This window comes from Giraffa tippelskirchi, chromosome 9 (genome assembly GCF_054371585.1).
Source record: "Giraffa tippelskirchi isolate mGirTip1 chromosome 9, T2T-mGirTip1v1.2.pri, whole genome shotgun sequence".
NCBI classification, from domain to species: domain Eukaryota; kingdom Metazoa; phylum Chordata; class Mammalia; order Artiodactyla; family Giraffidae; genus Giraffa; species Giraffa tippelskirchi.
In genome coordinates, this window is record NC_137283.1 from 105,705,617 (window position 1) to 105,722,503 (window position 16,887).

A 16,887-nucleotide genomic window follows, 5' to 3' on the forward strand; every position below is an offset into this window, starting at 1 on the left:
GATGTATTTCAGTGGTGGCTGGAGCAGTTGTGTGAAGCCCATGTCTAATGGTGATGAGCCAGCCCTGCACAGACTCTGACCAGCTGCTGAGGTCAAGCTGCCCCCCCGAGACTGGGGACAGAATTCTCTCTCCATGTATGTGATGCTGGCTGCTCTGAGGAAGGTCAGGAGTCTGCCTCGTGACCATGTGTATCCACAATGGAAATCTGAAGAGCCTGGAAATGGACAAAGGCAGGAATGGTGTCCTGGGAGTTATCTTCAATATTCCATACTGTTGAGTGAAAACTATACATTAATCCACAGCAAGACTCAGGCGAGCTGAGCTGATGTCTTGGGGTAACTTTGAAGGGTGGGGATGTGGAGCACGAATTGTGTGCTACATAGAGAGACCACATTTTATGCTTAGGGCTTCCCCCTCCAGAGATGCTATAGACTATAAACCAAAACCCCAGGAAACTTTTTTAATAGGTGTGAAAAAATTAGGCTTGAATGTCTGAATTTTCACCTTAAAAATCAATCAGATCAAATTAAAATGATTTGTGTTACTTTATTTTGAAGCTGTTTACTTCATGCTGTCTTAACATACAATAAGAAAAATAACTTGGGCATGACAGTCATCTTAAGTGAATAAAAAAACCCCAGCGAAATGAAATGGTACTTTTAAGCTTTTAGCAAAGCAAATTTTTTAATTATCTTGCTTAAATTAAATTGCTGCACTCTTTTGCTTTCAGCGCTTATAAGAGTTCTGCTTTGTCTCTGCTTTCACTACAGTAACCACTGAGTGTTTTTTTTTAAATTGAAGTATTAACATTCATATAGAAAAGTGCACACTTTGTTAATTGCACTGAAAATGAATTTTCATAAGGTGAACACACCCCTGTAACCAGGAACCAGATGGAGAAAGAATGTCACCCAAGCTGCAAAGCCCCTTAGACCCCTTTCTAGTCCCAAAATCCCACCAAAGGTAACTATTGTACCATGATTTCTAACATAGGTTGAGTTGTCTGTCTTGAATTTTATATAAATAAAATCTTAAGGATGTATTTTTGTATTTCTCTCAAAATTACATTTGGGAAATTAATCCTTCTTGTTATTGAGTAGTAGTTTGTTCACCCTCATTGCCATGTAATATATTGTATAACTCTCCCAAAGTTTATTTAACCCTTCTGTTATACGTGGGCTTTGGGCTGGGTTCAGCACAGTGCTGCTAGGAACACTCCTGTATGTGCCAGTGAGTGAGTACCTTTAATGTTGCTGTAAGAGAGATTCCTTGATGGTGAGATCCTGGGTCATGAGACATAGGTGTGTCCAGCTCTGATATAGATCCTGCCAGGTTTCCACAGTGTCTGTATCAATTTACACTCTCATCAGTGTAGTATGAGAGTTCCAGTTGCTCCATGTTGTCACCAAGACTTTGCAGTTTTTGTCTCTGTCATTTTGTCATTTGTCTCTGCCTATCTGGTAGGTGTGTGTTTTGGTAAGGCATTGTGATTCTAATTTACTTTTTGATAACTAAACTAGTCCAACTAGTTTAGTCCATGGACTGCAGCACGCCAGGCTCCTCTGTCCTCCACTATCTCCTGACGTTTGCCCAAATTCATGTCCATTGAGTCGGTGATGCTATCTAACCATCTTATCCTTTGTCACCCTCTTCTGCTTTTGCCTTCAATCTCTCCTAGCATCAGGGTTTTTTCCAGTGAGTCAACTCTTTGAATCAGGTGGCCAAAGTATTGGAGCTTCAGTTTCAGCAACAGACCTTCCAATGAATAGTCAGGACTGATTTCCTTTAGGATTGACTGGTTTGATCTCCTTGCAGTCCAAAGGACTCTCAAGAGTCTTCTCCAACACCACAACTCAAAAGCATCAGTTCTTCGGGGCTCAGCCTTCTTTATGGTCCAACTCTCACATCCCTACATGACTCCTGGAAAAACCATAGCTTTGACCATACGGACCTTTGTCAGCAAAGTAATGTCTGCTTTTTAATACGCTGTCTAGGTTTGTCATAGCTTTTCTTCCAAGGAGCAAACGTCTTTAAATTTCATGGCTGCAGTGATTTTTGAAGTCCAAGGAAATCAAATCTTTCACTGTTTCCACTTTTTCCCCATCTACTTGCCATGAGGTGATGGGGCCAGATGCCATGATCTTAGTTTTTTGAATGTTGATTTTTAAACCAGCTTTTTCACTGTCCTCTTTCACCTTCATCAAGAGGCCCTTTAGTTCCTCTTCACTTTCTGCCATTAGAGTGGTATCACCTGCATATCTGAGAGCATCTTCTTATATGTTTATTGGCCATTTAGATTTCCTTTTTGTGAAATTTCTTCTCAAGTATTTGCCCATTTTTGTGTTGGGTAGTCTGCCTTTTCCTTATGGGCTTGTAGGAGTTCTTTGCTGGATATATATGTTGCAATTATTTTCTTCACTGTGTGGCCTACCTTGATCCTATTGAGGTGTTTTGATAAAGAATGCTTAAATTTAATACAGTCTAAATTATCATATTTTTTCTTCATGGTTAACACTTTCTTGTGTTTTATTTTTTGAAACTCTTTACCTGTCAGAAGATCTGAAGGTATTCTTTGTTTCCTTCTAAAAGTTTTATTATTTGACTTTTCACATTTATTTCCACCATCTGTCTGGTATGGACTTGCACATGTAAAGTAAAGATTAAGATTCATTTTTTCCTTACAGATAAACAATGTATTCATTTCCTAGGGCTGCCCTAAAAAAGTACCACAAACTGGGTGGCTTAAGACAACAGGAAGTGATCCTCTCAAGTTCTAGAGGCCAGACGCCTGAAATCAAGGTGTGGGTAGAGTCATGTTCCCTCTAAAGGCTCTGAGGACGATCCCTTCCTCGCCTCTTTCTAGCTTCTGGTGATGGCTAGAAATCCTTGACATTCCTTGCTTTGTGACTACATTGCTCTGACTGCTGCCTCCATTGTCACATTGACTTTTTCCCCTTGTATCTCTGTGTCTAAATTTCTTTCTTCTTAAAAAGGAATCAGTCATATTGAATTTAGGGTGCATGCTCATCTGCTATAACATCATTTTAACTAATTACATCTTCAGTGACCCTATGTCCAAATAATGTCACCTTCTGAGGTACTGGGGGGGTGGGGGGTCGGTTAGGACTTCAGTATATCTTTTGGGGGAACACAATCAACCCATAATACCCAGTGAACCCAGCTCCATTTATTGAACTTCAGTATCATCTTTGTCATAAATCAGGTGATTATCTGTAGGTCTATTTTTGAACCTTCTTCTTTGTTCCGTTGGTCTAATTGTCTATGATACAAATACCACACTGTCTTAATTACTGTTATTTTATAATGAAATTTGGTATCTGATGGAGTAAGTCTTCCAGCTTTGTGGTTGTTCTTGAAGATTATCTTGGTTTGGGGCACTTTGCATTTCCATGTGAATTATAGAATCTGCTTGTCAACTTCTGCCAGAAAAAGAAAACTTTTTTTTTTTTTTATCAAAATTGCACTCAAGATGCAATTTAGGGGAGAACTGACATCTTTAAAATACTGAGACTTTTAATCCATGTATACAGCATAACCCTTTATTATTTAGGTGTTTAATGTCTCTCAATAATGTTTTTAATGGTTTTCAGTGTTAAGGTCTTACACATTTTAAAATTTACTTTTAATTCTTTTTCTAAATTTATTTTTTCTTACACATCTTTTATTGGACTTATTCCTAGATATTTGATATTTTTGATGGAGATGTGTTTTGAAGTAAAAAGCAAAGGAAGAGAAGCAAAGCTTCTACTGGGTTTACTGCTTCACATTATTAAGGAATTTTCCCACATTTGCCAAGCTTAGCAGGGCTAAGGTTTAAGTTGAGGTCTCCCTGGGTCTAAGTAAGGGTCTGGCAAATAAATTAGTTAGTCCTTCAAAAATGCAAGTTTTAGAAGAGATGAAGTGGTTCAAAACATGGGATCCTCAGATTTAGGTAAAACAGGTCCTTGGTAGAGAAATATTAGAGGCATTGGCTTTGCCATGTTGCCACATGGAGAACCATGACTGGAAGAGATGTTGAGGACACGATGCAGATGTTGGATGGGATAGGAGTCTAGTTCTGGGGTCTCCAGTGTTCTTAGAGCTCTAAGTTCCCCAGAAGTACTGAGTGGGACAGGAGGATGGCCAAGGTGGTGGTGTTTTGAGTCCTTTCCTCCTTGAACCAGAGCTGTTCTGTTCTACTTTTGTCTAATATGTTGGGAGTGTAGCATAAGTGTTGAAAATGCACATGTACACACATCTGCATGTGATTGCACAAGGTTTTATACTAAAAAAAAAAAAAAAAAAATAGCTTAAAGACTACCAGACTAGATATTCTTTAACATTCCATTCAGCCCCAGGATTCTGGGATTTTAATATTCTAGCCAGCCTACATTTCAGGGACTCTGCAGACATCATTATTAACCTTGATCTTGGCAGCATGGTGATACTGTGTGCATATCCAGGGCCTTCTCAGGAGCCACTGCAGAATGTCTGTTTTAGAGGGTCTTGAGAGTGGTTATCAGGTTGGAAGAGAGCTTGGGGACTTGTCCAGCTGCATCATAGCAAAGCAGTGTTTTTGTTCAGACTCAGGATTGCAAATCACTAGAAATAGCTTCTTTACCGGGGAAATCAGAAGTAAGTATACCACGAAACAGAGTTTCTGTTTTATTTTTACCTGATACCTAAGGACTGTGGTCACCTGATAGAAACTCCTTGCCCAAAAGAAAAGAAAGACATAATTCTTATATATACTTCATTCTCTTATACCTTATGGAAGCAGAATCTTTTTCCTCCTGACAGTCAACTATTTATTGCAGTGGCATTTACTTCATTTCTTTCTTTCCCAAATAAACCTTCAGCATTGGGGTTTAAATATAACAATAATCATTATCATAAATAATAATTATTAATAATGTATTACAAATTAATGGCGTATAATAAATTGTTATTATGTGAAGGAGGAGAAGAAATTATATCACTACTACTCTTTTTTTTTTTTTTTTTTACTACTACTACTCTTACTGCTGGGGTTGATAGAGGTTACGGGGAGCCCTACCCAGGCCCTCGGACCACTCCTTTGCATGACTCAGCCCAACCATTGGTGCCCAGGAGCCCAAAATATGTACCTGAGAGCCACCTCCTGGGAGGCAAGGATAAGCTCATTTGCTGGTTTGGGGGTGCCCTGCTGCTCCATGAGCTTTAGTGCCCCTCATCCTGGCAACGGCTAGTGAGAGAGAAGCAGCGGCCCCTTCCAGTCCGACCTTCCTGCCCTCTCATCCTGGGGTCGGTAACCCCTTTGTGCTGCTGAGGGCCCTCCACGCTCATCTCTTTGTCTACCCATCACTCTTTTCTTCCACCCTTTACTCCCGCTCCAGCAAATAATAAAGCAAACAGCCACCACAGCCTCGCTTGAGTCTCCCCAACTTGTGGTGGTAAAGCCAGAAGGACCAGGGCCCCTGCAGACAGGGAGAGCAGGCAGGCCAGCGTCGCCTGCTCGGATCACCCCTCTGCCTCCCCCATGAAGCAGGCCCGTTTCCTAGGGAACTCTGTTTTTTGCTTCCCATCCTCCTCCTTGCGATTGGGCCTTGTTTGCTCACTTGCTCGTTTAATGCATCATCCTGCCGATTGTAACTCCTTAGTTTTGCAGACCGTTGACTTTGGACTTGCAGGGAACACTGCCACATGCCCAGCTTGCACCTCACACCACACAGGACAGCCGTAGCCACAGGAGAACAATGGAGGGGAGGGGAAGTCACCCTCTCCAGCCCTTGTCCCCTTTCCTTTGCTTTTGAAAATAAGACAGCAGAGACTCAAAACAGCTGCTCCTTAATGGGTGGGCCCTGCAAGCATGCTGGCTTTATCAGCCCGCACCAGCTAGAGGAAGACTTGGGATCCCCGTTCCAAAACTAGCTAATGTGGTCACAGAGGTGAACTAAAAAAGGATCAAGCCCTGTGAATGCAACAAAATGACTAGAAGTGCCTCCTCTGTGTGAGGCAGTGGGCCAGGCAAGGTGTCAGCGATTCAAAGATAGATTTAGAGTAAGTTCCTGGCTCAAGGATCTGGCTCATTTCTGGTAGAGGTGTAAACGGTGAGATGAATTCCAGTGTATTTGACAAGAACTTCAGGGAGGGATTTATGTTTCAGTTGGGCTCGAGGGGTAGGTTGGGTCACCATTCTTGCAGGTGGAGATAAGTGTTCGTGGGAGGGAAGAACAGGGCAGGTGAAGGCCCAGAGGAGGCACAGGTGCTGGGAACAGTAAATGCTTTGGTAAGGCTGGGCATGAGGGAGAAAAAAGAAATGGGCGATAAGGCTGAGTTGGGTCTGAAATGATGATGGTTGACTTGGAGTGCAAAGCTGAAGAGTGTGAGTCTGTGTAAGCCTTTCTAACCGTGTCACTACCCTAAGGTTCCTAGGGGGTGGCTAAGAGGTGCTGCAGGGGCCAAAGGTTCAGAGCCCTTCCTTGCTCATTGTACTGGGGTGTTACCTTTCACTTAAGAAGGTTCCCATTGGCCTGTGCCAAGCACCCATTCACTTATCTAGTCCATCAGTCTGCAAATACTGAGAACTTCCTGTATGTCTAGCCCTGTGCTCCGTTCTGCTGAAAGACTGTGGAAGGTTTTTTGGTTTTTGTTTGTGTGTTTCTTTGTGTTTGTTTGTTTTTGTTTTCTGTACAGAGGGTTTTGACCCAGTGGCAGACTAGCAAGAGCTGTGGGTCAGCAGGCTGAGTTATATATCTGTCTCTGCCACCCACTCCTCATAAATCCTTAAGCAAGTCTCCTGACCTCACTGGGAGTAGTTTATCACCTGTAAAGTGTAGAACTAGACTGGTAAATCGTTCCCAACTGAGTCATTCTAGGACTGACATGATCAGTGCATGATCTATAATCCAAAACTTTGCTTTCTGTCAACAGAGTTAGAAAAGGAGAGACCAGAGGCAGAGAGGCCAGGTAGAAGGTGATGGCAAGAACATCTGTGGGGCACCTTAAGGATCTGAGTAAGGCCTTTCACTTATTCATTCAACAATCATTCAACAAATGCGATACTTAGTGCCAGCCATTGCCCTGAGCATGGAAATATATCAGTGACCAATACAGAGCCTCTGCTTTCAAGGTACTTTCTGTATAGAGCGCAGTGGTGGGACTGGGAACAGGAGTGACAGCTTGAGAGATGTAGTTTGAAACTAAGAACAAAGGGTGTTAGTTGGAGCTGTGGAAATGTATGAGGTACCAGAGAAGAGAAAGGACAAAGGTTTAGAGGGAAAGAGAAACTTGGGATGATGGAACCTGAGGACCCTTCTGTGGAAAGACAACTAGTGTTCACTCCATGATAGAAAACACATTCTGTGTCACGCCAAAACAACAACCTTGTCCCCCAAAATATCCTGGTGTGGCTGCGAAGCTATGATACTAAAGAGAAAACGTCTGTTTAGACACTCAGTTCTCCTTGACTACATAATTCCTATATATGAAGCAAAATGACACCAGAGCCATGTAAGGGTTTCTATTTTATAATGTGAAGTGTTAGTCACTCAGTTGTGTTTGACTCTTTCTGACCCCATGGACTGTAGCCCACCAGGCTCCCCTGTCCATGGAATTCCCCAGGCAAGAATACTAGAGTGGGTTGCTATTCCCTTCTCTGGAGAATCTTCCCGACCCAAGAATGAAACCTGGGTCCTGCATTGCAGGCAGTCTCTTTACCAGCTGATTCACCAGGGAAACCCTGGGTTTATATAATAACAGATCTATTTGCTTTCCTCAGAAAGGTCTCTAATAAGTACCAATGATATATAAAAGTAGTGTGGGCAGCTGCCTAAGTTGCTAGCCCTTTAAATCTTTTCCCAGAGCAGCTGTCTCTCTCCCATTCATTCATTCATTCATTCTCTATCTCTCCAAGTTATTGGCGTGCATCCAGAGCAGATTCTGAGAGCCTCAAGCTTTTCCTTATTTACCCTTCAGTAATTACATATCACAGGTTGTTTGCTCTATGAGAGTCTGGGGCTGAGCAATTAGTTTCCCATTGTCTTTGCAGGAAATGACATCCATGTGACTTCTGCAGAAGGCAACTGTTGACCACTCTGGTTAAAAGAATTTGGAAAGCATTCAGCACTTCCTCTGGTTGATCATTCAGACTGGCTGATTGGGAAAGCTTTTGGAAATGTGCAGAGCGAATAATGCTTGACAGAACCAGAAATACTACTGGGTCAGTTCCTGAACAAAAGAGGCCTCTGAACTGTTGCTCTGGTCTCTCGATGCACTGACTTGTCTGGGGCCCTTCACTGTGTGGCTCAGCATGGTGCCTTGGCATTCTATTCCTTTTATAATACTTACTGGGGAATGTTCAGTCAGGATGCTTTCCAGCTGCAGACAATTGACTATCCAATTTAAGGAGGTCTGTGCAATATGAAATCTATTGAAAGTCCAGTAGCTTTGCAGACTTTAGGGTTGACTGAATGCAAACACCCCAACTCTACTTTCCTGTGTTTCTTCTGTCTTTGTGTCCTCTGTGGGCCAACTTTATCTTGTTGGAGCAAGATAGCTACAGAAGTCCCAGACATCACCTCCCACACGGCATTCAGAAGGAGGGACTTTCTCCCAGAAGAATGAGGAAAAGCTCCCAGCAAAACATTCTGCATCTGTTGTTGGCCTGGATAGGATCACATGCCCAGTCTTGAACCAGTCACTGGCAACAGGAATGAGTTTCCCTTAGATCAGTGGATCTCAAACTGTAGCATGCTCACAGGTCACTTGGGATCTTGCAAAACAGCTTCTGGTTCAGTAGGTTAGGGGCAAGACCTCAGAGCTGACATTTCTCAGAAGCTCCCAGGTGATGCTGACATTGCTGCTGGGCACACTGCAAAGCCTTAGACCATGCAGGCCCCCACCCCACCCCAGCTGGGAGTGCTGTCACCTGCCCCCAAGGACTGTGGCTGGAGATCTGTTAGGAAGAAGGAAGAGGAAATGGCCCCATGCAAATAAAAACTGTATCAGAGATACTTGTATCCAGTGCATAACAAGAATGTTACCTTTAAAGCAGGAGCTGAGGGAAGTCTATGATACAGCAGTGGAAACAAAAAGTACTTGCAGTACTAGGTGTGGTGTGGGAGCACCTACAAACCACCTTATTGTTTATTTATTTATTCTTGAGGTTGTTTACATTGCCATTTTTGAAACAAAAGATTAAAGTCATGCTGCCTTCTGGATTCTCATTCAGCTATTTTTATTTAATGCCGTATACCTAATGTGACTCAAAGAGAACGAGTTCACATGAAGTGGGTTTACATGTCCTTAAGTATAGAAGAGTGTGCCAAGTCTAGCCATCGTTCTTTGAGTGGCTGTCTGATCACTGTCTTAGTTACTGGGGAGGGAGGGTACACCCCCACTCATCCTGCAAGTCACTTGACATGACGTCAGGGCATGGAAGATGCTATCTGTCGGCGGTGAATTTCTGCCAATGCAAATGGTCACAGTGCCCTTATACATGGTGTTCAGTGGAGAAAATCATTATGCTGTCTACATTGAAAAGGAAGAACTATTTTGTTATCTTGTGTGTGGGTGGGTGGGCAGTTCTTGGCAAAAGACACACAGGAATCCTGAAGTGCTGTAATTCGGAGAAGAAGGCTGTTAAGACTGAAGGACCAGAGTTCCTCCTGATCACAGACTCAGGAGGGCCCAGAGTGGAATATGCTGCCAGGTATTGAGTAAACCCCCCTGGGTGGTACCCAGAGGGGCTGACATCTCCAAAATCACATGCAAAGACATCACTCTGTGAGGGAGATGGAGTTTTACTGCTCTATCTGCTTGACCCACCCACTCCGAAACCACAGCTTCACATCTGTGAGACCTCTGGGAGGGCAGAGCAACTCTTACTATAACTGTCCTCACCTACACAGGTCACCCAAGTGCCTGTACTTAGGGAATTACCGGCCCTGACACCTTCAGAGATTCTCGGCTCCTCTGGACCAGCTGGGGAAAGCTGCTGGGCTCCAAGCTCCAGCAAGGCAGGAACTGTGCTCGTATCACATCAGTCCCCCGTGGATAGACAGGATGACTGAATAGGAAGGTGGTCAGCCCCACTGACTGAGCATTCACTCTTTGAGGAGAAATAAAAGAGGGGAACATTTCTTTGTGTAACTTCAGTAATTCATCAGCTGAATATACAATGTTTAGGTGTCCTGTCCACATATTTAGAACCCCAAAGACTGCCAGTTAGAGATGAAATAATATTAGCTGATCCTGTGTTCTACAAGCAAGGTGGCACTATGATTCATCAATTGGTTCAAACGATGTTGACTGAATGTCTTCCTACTGTGTGCACTGTGAGGCATGGCAACAAGAGTTTGGTCCATGGATGGGTGCCCAGAAGGGAAACACAATATATACGTAATTGCTTCTGCCTAATGATGCATTTTTCCTTTTGTTGTGGTATTTTTCAGGACCAGTCCAGCAGATGTATTAGAAGACATGTGGTATATATAAAGTTTGTGATCGTTGGGGGAAATTTTGGTAAGTGTCGCTGCCTTTATCTCTGATGCCTTGTGAAGTACGTGGTGCTCATAAAGGGAAGCCATGGCTTTGTCTCTGCATCTTTTAAATCTGCTCTACACTTGAAAAACTGGATTTTATAATTAAACATGACACTCAATTGGTGTTTTCTGACAATATGACATTTTTTCTTGTCATTGCTGGTGTTATTAAGCAGTATGGGGTTTTCTAAGATATAATAAATCTAGATTTTAGGAAACCTTCCAGATGCAGGATTAAGAGTACCCTGGACCATTTAGCTTATGTTCTAAGCCACCCATGGAATATGAGAGTAATTAACTTGCAAACCAAAAGAAGTGAAAATAAATGTTTTTAGGTTTCCAGAGCAGAGAGATCCTTCTGGTCTATTTGTTGAAATGAGACAGAAACAAGCAGTTAGCTGCTTGGGGAATGGGACATGAAAGGGAATTAAGAATCCAGCCTGCCTCGTCCCAGCCTGGGACCAGCAGAGCAGTGGTCTGAGACCAGGAACATTAAACTCAGCAATCAGCCAGAAGACCTTGCTAGCAGTAGTCAAAAGGACAGGAGACATGGGTTAAAACCCAAGTTCTACACTTACCATTTGTTATATAACCTCACTGAGCCTCAATCTCCTCATCTGTAAAATAAGGCTTATAATATTACCTACCTCCTAGGGTTGTTGTGAGAATAAAGCAAGCTAGGTAGTGCAGGGACGCTCAGTAAAGCAGTTTTTTTAAATTTATTTTATTGAAGTATAATTAATTTACTGTGTTGTGTTAATTTCTGCCATACAGCAAAGTGATTCATATATATATTCACATATATATACATTCATATATTTTTTCACATATATACATATTCATATATATTTTCATGTATATGTATACACACATTCATATATATTTTCATGTATATGTATACACACATTCATATATATTTTCATGTATATATATATATATATATGCACATTCTTTTTCAAATTCCTTTCCATTATGATTTATCACAGGATATTGAATTTAGTTCCTTAGGCTATACAGTAGGACCTTGTTGTTTATCCATCCTATGCATAATAATTAAATCTACTAATCCAATCTCCCGACCCCTCCCTCCGCCTTGGCAACCACAAGTCTATGTCTGTGAAAAGCAGTTATTCTGGATAACAGAACACCCTTGTTTGGAAACTGGATATTTGCCATTGAGATTAAGCCAGCAAAAGGTGTGCGTATCTTCCAGAAGAAGGGACGTTGAAGAGGGGCTAGTCACCCCCTGTTTGCTGTCACAAGGGACATGACAGCTGGTCACCACAGTCCCTTCTCCAGCATCCGCTGCATAGCAAGCAGGGGGAAGCCTCGAGACATTTGCCTTCTTCTCTCACCCTGTCAACCCGTTCTTAAACCTTAACTCCCCTTCCTGCCACCTTTGCAGCCAGGTGTGATCACATTGTTTTAGCTTTGGTTGGTTTGAGAGTTAATGTTATTTTGAATCAAAACGATGGGAAGAGAAAGATCAGAAGGAGATGGTACCCTTGGTTTAGATCTCAGTTACCATGTTAAGGCTCTCATTTCCAAACCTTTCTTTGGACTTTTTTGTCTATGCTTATTATTCAGGCTTCACAGAGATTCAGTTACTGGACAGAATTTTTTTTTTAACTGAAGTCCGTATTTATTCACATTTCCTACACATGTTTTTTAAATTTAGTTTAAAAATTTAGTTTTTTAAATTTATTTATTTTTTAATTGAAAAATAATTACAGAATTTTGTTGGTTTCTGCCAAACATCATCATGAAGGGCAGAAATTTTCGAGCTTTGACTAAAAGAATTTGGCTTTAGGGTGAGGCCCTTTATCGTAAGTTGGAGAAAATCAAGCATGTCACTGAGATGAACTAATGGTTAAGATTGGGTGTCCGGAGGTGACAGCCCTCCAGTTTCAGGGCCTCAAAGAGATGGACATGGCCTCAGGAGTTGTCTGGTCGAGTCTTCCATTAACCAAAAAAAAATAAAACTCTTCATAATTCTTGACAGAGGGGAGTTCACATTCTTTCAGAGGTGGGGTTTGCTACTGCACAGAGGAGCTTTCTCCAATTAAAAAGCAATTCAGGGCAAAGGAAAATTTAAAGGGGTGAGAAAACTGCTAGCTTTGACTGTACTGGTATTTATACAACTGTCGGCTTTTGTGAAAACTCGCACGGCTATACAACAGAAAGGGTGAGTTTTGCTATAGGTAACTAAACCTTAATTTTTTTAATAGGGAAAAGAACAAGCAACTAGACAAATACCTGGACATTAGCTCAAATTATTAGAAAGAAAAAGGGAAGGAGAAGAGGAGGGAGGGAAGAAAAGCTATCTAGACCTTCTATTGAGCTACAGTGTGTGCTCAAGGGAACAGGACTTGGTCTTCTTCCTTCTTTTTTTTCAGTGTCTGGGCAGTACCTGGCCTGCAGAAGGCGTGTGCTGAGTATTTATTAAATCATCGAGGGCCTTGAGTCACTCTCTAAGCAGATGGAGACAAGCTCACTTACTTTCCCACACACCACCCACTGGATATCTGAAGATGCTCTCCTTCCTCATTCTTCTTCTCTGGGCTGAATTTAAGCCACCTTTGTTCTTTGACTCTTCATCTCCTGATGTGATTTTCCTTTCTCACCCTGCCCGGTGCCTCTCCTGATTTGCTCCCTCTGAGTCGTCTGGGGCTAGAAATGCAGCTTCTGAGGGAATCTAGCCCCCAGAAGGAATATAGTGGGTCCCCGCTTCTGTAGACGGTGTTAATACACAGCAAGCCTTACCCCCTTCCTTACTAAGGGCTTGGTAGCTGGATCAGGAAGGATTTCTCACCAGTAGTCTTCTAAGAATGGAGCTCCTAAAAGTGGGGAGGCTAGTGGTGCATCCAAGAGATCAGGTGGCAGCAAACCCAGCCTCATCAGTGTCTTGACTGAAATGAAGCCAGGTCCTGCCCCTGGTTTGAGACAGCAGTGGTGCTGTTTATAAGTCTTTCTGGGCAGTACTGTATTACAGGTCCCACTTCTTCACCATGAGTCATAGCAAGTTAGAAATTCTGAAAATTAAATTTATAGGTGCCTTGAAAAATCTAGACTTTTTTTTTTCCTGGCAATGCCAGGGGAAGATGTATAAATAGATAAATGGAGAGCAGTAGTTCTCAACCAGGGTTGTTTTTGTCCTTGCAAAGGACATTTAGCAATATATGAAGACATTTTTTGTTGCCACAATGGGGGAGGGTGGGTGTGTACTATTGGCGTCTAATGGATGGAAGCCAGAGATACTGCTAAAGACCCTAAAATGCACAGGACACCCCCCTCCATACACACACACACACACACACACACACACACACACACACACACAGAAATGATCCTGCCCAAGATGTTAGTAGCGCTGAGGCTGTGAAACCTATATGGACATAATAATAATTTTTAAAAAATCAATGTCTGAGATACTCATTATTTTGAAGGTTTAAATTTTTTAATGTTTTGACATACAATTAAATGTAAATATATAACTAGAAAACATAAAGAAGTTTGTTCAAAGAATCACAAATCTGAAAGGGCTCCTAAGAGGCTATATCACCACAAACTCCAAGCCAGAAATGATCTAAATGAATTCAGACAGATGGATGTCTGAAGACATATACTGAGGACTGTCAGCTAAAGCTGAAAACAAGACTCACACAACTTGGTCCCGGCATTCACACAAAAGAGATTGGCTCATGTTTTAAATTTCAGCCCCAGCTTCTTCAGATGTGTTTGTCTTCAGATGACCTCTGAGATGAGGCGGTATTTCAATCTGGGTTAGCCCATCCTTTTGAATCAAGGGTGTGATTCTGGTGTGATGAGAATGTGCTTAGGGAGGAGAGAGATCTCATTACAGATGATTGAGATTGGGTATTTTGGTACACAGGGCTGTTTATTTGCATCAATTTCCTAGTGACAGTACAATCTGGTTTAACTGGGAGTTGTTGTGAGCTTGTGTAGCCCGATATGGCTACATTTGCAGAAGTAGGGAGATTAAAGCAACATATGTCAAGTTGTGATATAGGACAATCCACTTGAAAAGACTTTAATTATAGGGCCTATTTCGGGAGAGTAACTGTGCTTTTGTGAGGTGTATTTTGGGATCCTCTAACCCAACTTCAAGGCCAGTAATATCTTCCCAGAAAGGGTGTGGTTGTGTGCTTGTTGCCTAAATATTTTGTTACCAAAAGCTTTGGTATTTGGTACTTTCCTTCGACTTTACTCCCCTTCATTTTTCTTTTCCTGATAATCTTTCCTCTTGCAAGAATGCTATGAAAATGCATTCTGGGAAGCTGAAGAAGAGAAGGATGGAAGATCTCATTTAGATGGCCACGTCCAGAGATTTAGGGACGTTACGTTATCAGTCTGCTGTTTTTAAGACAAATAGAATTTGGAGGAATGTCCCAAAAGTAATAGTAAGCAGAATCACAGGAGACTATAAAAACGACACGCTGGGGGAAAATATTTTAATGTATGTGTCTATAGCAGAACTACATACTTAAAGCTACTTGCTTCCAGCACCCCTTTTCCAACCCATGGGTAATTCTTGTGGGCCATTTCAGTGTTCTTTGGCTAATGACCCGGAGTGAGTTATCTGGTTTCACTTTTGTTCTTTGAGATTCTTGCTTTTTCCCAGCCCTATGGTGCCTCAGGTGAATCCCTGTGTGTGTGTGTGTGTGTGTGTGTGTGTGTGTGTGTGTGTGTTCGGAGGGGGTGGGGCATTGTCTTCCTGCCTAGCTCTTCAGGTGGCTCCCACACACTAACCTATGTGAACCACAGTTCCATTCTCCCCTTTATCAGGGCGTACAGATTGCGTGCAGCAGCCCTGCCCAGCCTCTCAGATGCCCTTTTGTGAGCATCACTGGAAGCTTTAAAGAACAGAGCGGTGTGACATGTTGAAAGCCAGCCCTGTGCGTGCTGCTCTCGTGTGCATGAGAGCAGGTGCACAAGCTGCATTGAGGCTGCCCTCCCGCTTGTCTGCCCCAAAAGCTCATGTACTTAGAATCCACTCTGAAATTCACACTGTTTTGTGGTTGTTACCTCCAGCAACACTTGTAAACCAGAATTTGCCACTTATGGAGGGAAAAGGTTTTCAGAATAAGTAGCTGACAAGTATTCTAGTACATGACTGGAGAGCTGACATTGTGTCATACATCTCACCTAGGACCAGGTGATGGGACCCACCCACCCCCCAGCTCTGCCCCTAATTGGCAGGCTGCCCACATGTGAATGCACGTGATGATACCATTTGTATAACCCACTTAGGTTCATAAGAAGCTGCCACGCATTTGCTCCTCCCAAACCACTTCTTAGGTGGAGGAGCAGGTGCCATGCCCAGATAAAATCTGATGCTCAGAGACTTATAGCCTGAGTCTCAGGCAGGGGGCATCTGGGAGTGCGGACATGTTTGTTGTCCTGCTCTCAAAGAGAAAATCACTGCTGGCATGTGGAGAGATGGCTGGGGCAGGGGTGGTATGTGTCCTGCCGTGTCTGGGACAGCCTGCCCAGTGAAGAATTGTCCCTGATGCAGCATGCACTGCAGCCCTGCTGAGAAGCACTGCTCTGAGGTTGAGTGGCTGCTGTACAGCAGAGCGGGACTCATACCCACTCTCTCAATCCAAGGTCTCTATGTCCCTCTCCACATTAGAGGCATCACAGAATTCATTCCCACTTCTTTCGGAGCACGCACTGCAGTGAAATTGAACTCAGAGTAGCTGTTCCTTGGATTGTACCATTGCTGCTATAGTGCCAGACCTCTGCTGCAGCATCCTGCAGGGGAAGCAGCCTCTCTGGGACCTCAGTGGCCCAGCAGAGCCACACCCTGTGCCTGGCATTCCTCTGTCTATGCCCAGCGCAGGTGGAGAGAGAGTATATGTGTATTCTCTTTGGAAGAGATCAAAGAGGATGCTCCACCCAAAGCCTTTGATCTAGTCTTACTGGCTTACAAACCGTCCACAGGGGCAATTAGGTTTCAGTGTTAGGAGTTTTTGATATGATAGCTTAGGCTTCCTATCTACCTGCTGCACTTCTACAGCCTGTTGGAGCTTTGTTTAAAGTTTGGTTTTGATGTCGGCCGACAAAGAAGCCAAGACTGTGGCTACATCAGTTTGAATGAGCACACATGAAAGTTGATTAACATGGTAAAAATAAAACCATGTTGAATGAAAAGGCACACAGTGAAGCTGACTTGAATATAAATGTTGAAGGGGTTATGTAAAGGGGAGGAAGTGATAGTATCTGCTCTTTTTTTTTCTTCTTTCCTGGCTTTCCCCCCCTTCTCTCTCTTCCAGATTCTATCTCAATTTTTTATTTTGAAAATTTTCAAACGTACTGGCTTGGGAGAATGATAAATACCTG

At 42.8% G+C, this 16,887-nt stretch overlaps 1 protein-coding gene across 27 annotated transcripts in view; it reads left to right on the top strand.

Moving 5' to 3' along the window:
- FYN (FYN proto-oncogene, Src family tyrosine kinase) overlaps window positions 1-16,887 on the top strand; it is a 209,416-nt gene that overhangs the window by 85,574 nt on the left and 106,955 nt on the right. For 14 of the 27 annotated variants that reach the window (XM_081530570.1, XM_081530549.1, XM_081530559.1 and 11 more), the window contains one exon: window positions 10,435-10,504. The gene's annotated coding sequence lies outside the window, so the exon portion shown is untranslated. Of the gene's footprint in view, window positions 1-6,913; window positions 6,997-8,030; window positions 8,202-10,434; window positions 10,505-16,887 lie in introns of all 27 variants that reach the window. The other 13 variants (XM_081530555.1, XM_081530567.1, XM_081530552.1 and 10 more) reach the window with 3 other exon arrangements.